Source organism: Populus nigra, chromosome 2 (genome assembly GCF_951802175.1).
Source record: "Populus nigra chromosome 2, ddPopNigr1.1, whole genome shotgun sequence".
Taxonomy (NCBI): Eukaryota; Viridiplantae; Streptophyta; class Magnoliopsida; order Malpighiales; family Salicaceae; genus Populus; species Populus nigra.
This window is the reverse complement of record NC_084853.1, coordinates 7349929-7354928: the sequence shown is the minus strand read 5'-3', so window position 1 is coordinate 7354928 and position 5000 is coordinate 7349929.

Genomic DNA, 5000 nt, shown 5'->3' with positions numbered 1-5000 from the left:
GACGAAACAGCGCTGGTTCAGGCACGGCGGGCAGTGGTGGAATCGGCAGCGCCGACGAAATCGGCAAAGTCGGCAGAATCGGCAGCGGGTGCTGGCGATGGGTCTGGACGGGCTGGATAGTCCAAGGCTCGACGAGAAAGACTGCTGGTTTAGACACTGGGGCAGTGGCAGCCCGCGGGACAGTGTCGGCAGATTCGGCAGCGCAGATTTGTGCGGCTGCAGGTTCGTCGGGGAAAATCGGCAGCGCAGATTTTGCGACGAACATGGGCTGGGCGATGGACTGTCCAGGCCAGGCAGGAAAATTTGTCGAGGGGACACGCTGACGAAACAGCGCTGGTTCAGGCACGGCGGGCAGTGTTGGAATCGGCAGCGCCGACGAAATCGGCAAAGTCGGCAGAATCGGCAGCGCAGATTTTTCGACGAACACGGGCTGGACGGTGGACTGTCCAGGCCAGGCAGGAAAATTTGTCGAGGGGACACGCTGACGAAACAGCGCTGGTTCAGGCACGGCGGGCAGTGTTGGAATCGGCAGCGCCGACGAAATCGGCAAAGTCGGCAGAATCGGCAGCGCAGATTTTTCGACGAACATGGGCTGGACGCTGGACTGGCCGGGCCATGCAGGAAAATTCATCGAGGGGACACGCTGACGAAACAGCGCTGGTTCAGGCACGGCGGGCAGTGGTGGAATCGGCAGCGCCGACGAAATCGGCAAAGTCGGCAGAATCGGCAGCGGGTGCTGGCGATGGGTCTGGACGGGCTGGATAGTCCAAGGCTCGACGAGAAAGACTGCTGGTTTAGACACTGGGGCAGTGGCAGCCCGCGGGACAGTGTCGGCAGATTCGGCAGCGCAGATTTGTGCGGCTGCAGGTTCGTCGGGGAAAATCGGCAGCGCAGATTTTGCGACGAACATGGGCTGGGCGATGGACTGTCCAGGCCAGGCAGGAAAATTTGTCGAGGGGACACGCTGACGAAACAGCGCTGGTTCAGGCACGGCGGGCAGTGTTGGAATCGGCAGCGCCGACGAAATCGGCAAAGTCGGCAGAATCGGCAGCGCAGATTTTTCGACGAACACGGGCTGGACGGTGGACTGTCCAGGCCAGGCAGGAAAATTCGTCGAGGGGACACGCTGACGAAACAGCGCTGGTTCAGACACGGTGGGCGCAGTGTTGGAATCGGCAGCGCCGAGAAAATCGGCAAAGTCGGCAGAATCGGCAGCAGGTGCTGGCGATGAGTCAGGACGGACTGGATAGTCCAAGGCTCGATGAGAAAGACCGCTGGTTTAGACACTGGGGCAGTGGCAGCCCGCGGGGCAGTGTCGGCAGATTCGGCAGCAGTGTCTGCCGATTCGGCAGCGTTGGCTTGTTGGCGCGGGGGGCCGATTCGAGTGGGGACTTGGGCAGCGGGCAGTGAAAGCAAGAGTTTCCCCGATGCTGCCGGGAAAAACGCTCCCCGGGATGGCCGGGTGAGATGACCCGGCGGCCCGCGACGGGTCATTCAATTCCATGCCCCGTCAACATAACTCCCGATGTACTGTTTGCTTTTTCGGAAGAAGAGATCCATCCCCCCATCCTCGGCCAGCCAAAAACGCTCCAATTAATGGCCGGGTGAGATGACCCGGAGGCCCGCGACGCGTCATTCAAATCACTGCCCTATCGGCTACAACTGCTGATGGGTGGGATTAGAGGCCTGCCATGGTGGTGAGGGGCGGCGAGGACCGTGAAAGCTAGAGTTTTTCAGAGGCTGCCGGGAAAAAGGCCCCTCGGGTGGCGGGGTGCGAGGACCAGGCGCGTCATTCAATTCTCTTCCCTATCAACTTGGCTCCCGTTGGCGGGATTGGAGGCCTACTGTTTGTTACAGGGCTAAAATCGTCAGGGGAAGAGCTGACGAAACAATGCTGGTTTGGATGCAGGGGGTAGTGTTGGAATCGGCAGCGCGGACAAAATCGGCAAAGTCGACAAAAAAGACTGTTGGTCTGGACATCGGGGCAGCGGCAGCCATGCCGACAGGGGGGGAAATCGGCAGCACAGATTTGTGCAGCTGCAGGTTCGTCGGGGAAATCGGCAGCGCAGATTTTTCGATGAACATGGGCTGGAAGATGGACTGTCCAGGCCAGGCAGGGAAATTCGTCAAGGGGACACGCTGACGAAACAGCGCTGGTTCAGGCACGGCGGGCAGTGTTGGAATCGGCAGCGCCGACGAAATCGGCAAAGTCGGCAGAATCGGCAGCGGGTGCTGGCGATGAGTCTGGACGATTTATAGTCCAGGGCTTGATGGAAAAGACTGTTGGTCCAGACAATGGGGCAGTGGCAGCGCGGATTTGTGCAGCTGCAGGTTCGTCGGGGAAAATCGGCAGCGCAGATTTTTCGACGAACAGGGGCTGGGCGCTGGACTGGCCGGGCCAGGCAGGAAAATTCGTCAGGGGGGCACGCTGACGAAAACAGGGGCTGCGGAGTGGAAAATCGGCAGCGCAGATTTTTCGACGAACAGGGGCTGGACCGGCCGGGCCAGGCAGGAAAATTCGTCAGGGGGGCACGCTGACGAAAAGAGGGGCTGCCGCGTGGAAAATCGGCAGCGCAGATTTTTCGACGAACAGGGGCTGGACGCTGGACTGGGCCAGGCAGGAAAATTCGTCAGGGGGCACGCTGTCGAAAAGAGGGGCTGCCGCGTGGAAAATCGGCAGCGCAGATTTTTCGACGAACATTCGTCAGGGGGGCACGCTGACGAAAAGAGGGGCTGCCGCGTGGAAAATCGGCAGCGCAGATTTTTCGACGAACATTCGTCAGGGGGGCACGCTGAGGAAAACAGGGGCTGCCGCGTGGAAAATCGGCAGCGCAGATTTTTCGACGAACAGGGGCTGGATGCTGGACCGGCCGGGCCAGGCAGGAAAATTCGTCAGGGGGGCACGCTGACGAAAAGAGGGGCTGCCGCGTGGAAAATCGGCAGCGCAGATTTTTCGACGAACAGGGGCTGGACTGGCCGGGCCAGGCAGGAAAATTCGTCAGGGGGGCACGCTGACGAAAAGAGGGGCTGCCGCGTGGAAAATCGGCAGCGCAGATTTTTCGACGAACAGGGGCTGGACGCTGGACTGGGCCAGGCAGGAAAATTCGTCAGGGGGGCACGCTGACGAAAACAGGGGCTGCCGCGTGGAATGGCAGCCTACACGCAGATGCGAATTCGGCAGCGCACGATGGCTTGAGCAGGTCATGGGTTCGACTTGGCGCGATCTGAAACCTGGACGAGGGACTGTCGACGCTGGACGAGCCAGCGCGGTGGCCTGTCGTGCCCCGTTCAGGGGGGGCCTGCCGCGGAGACAGCCCTCGCGGGCTCGACAGCGCAGGCCAGCGTCCCCGACGTCGCTGGCCGCGGCAGGCGAGCTGCCGGGGTTCCCGCATTCCTACAAGAAAACGTCGTGCTTTCCACATGAAACCAATCCAGTAAAATCAGCCATATTTTTATGAGGCTGCCCACTGAATTTGGGGTCATTCCGGGCCGGTTCCTAGTTTTGCGGATTTACTCGATTTCTAATGGTAGGAAAATTAAAACAAATACTTCCCGACCTCGAAAAATTCTGGGAAAATTAATGAAGGTGGATTGGATTTTTGCCAACCTCTGTGCAAAATTTCAGCTCAAAATACCAAGAAATGAATTTTTTAGAGGGGGGGTGACAGCTGGGACCTAGTAGTGTCTCCCCCTGCCAGAGCTGCAATGACACTTATTGCTCTTTAGGGAGCCACCAGGCCGGCGCCCCTCAAAGACCACACGCGCGCGCGCGCCCGCCCGCGCTGGGCGCTGGGGCGCTGGGGCCTGAGGGCCTGGGGCCCTTGGGGGCCCTTGGGCGCGCGCGCGCGGCCCCCGCAGCCATGCCGCGCTGCGCGACGCGCGGACAGCCCCTGCTGGCTTGCTCTCTCGCCCGCGGGGGGGCTGCCTTCGGGCCCTGGCCCCCCGCGTTCTGGCCTGCCCCCTGCGTGGGAGAGGCTAGGCGCTGCAGGGGCCAGCCCGACGTCGCTGGCCGCGGCAGGCGACAGCCCGACATCGCTGGCCGCGGCAGGGGCCAGCCCGACGTCGCTGGCCGCGGCAGGCGACAGCCCCTGCTGGCTTGCTCTCTCGCCCGCGGGGGGGCTGCCTTCGGGCCCTGGCCCCCCGCGTTCTGGCCTGCCCCCCGCGTGGGAGAGGCTAGGCGCTGCAGGGGCCAGCCCGACGTCGCTGGCCGCGGCAGGCGACAGCCCCTGCTGGCTTGCTCTCTCGCCCGCGGGGGGGCTGCCTTCGGGCCCTGGCCCCCCGCGCTCTGGCCTGCCCCCCGCGTGGGAGAGGCTAGGCGCTGCAGGGGCCAGCCCGACGTCGCTGGCCGCGGCAGGCGAGCCGCCGGGGTTCCCGCATTCCTACAACAAAACGTCGTGCTTTCCACATGAAATCAATCCAGTAAAATCAGCCATATTTTTATGAGGCTGCCCACTGAATTTGGGGTCATTCCGAGCCGGTTCCTATTTTTTCCGATTTCCTCGATTTTTAATGGTAGGAAAATAAAAAAAAATACTTCCCGACCTCGAAAAATTCTGGAAAAATTAATAAAGTTGGATTGGATTTTTGCCAACCTCTGTGCAAAATTTCAGCTCAAAATACCAAGAAATGAATTTTTTAGAGGGGGGGTGACAGCTGGGACCTAGTAGTGTCTCCCCCTGCCAGAGCTTCAATGACACTTATTGCTCTTTAGGGGGGTGCCCCCTGACTGGCCATGGGGCGCGCTGGCCTGGCGCCCATAGGCCTGCCGCGGGGGATATGTGGGCTGTTGCTAAACTCGGACTAAGGTGGGGGGCCTCATGGCCCGAAGTATTGCCGGCATCGATGACCCGTTTTCCGGCCGGCGACGACCCGATTCCGGCCACCGTCTTCGGGACCCGCTCCAAGCCGTCGGGCGCGTTGGGGCTGCTTATCCGCGGCGTGGGCGTGGCATTCATTTGCCGTGCTTGTGCCAAGGTGCTGGCAGCTGCTGCGCGGCTGTC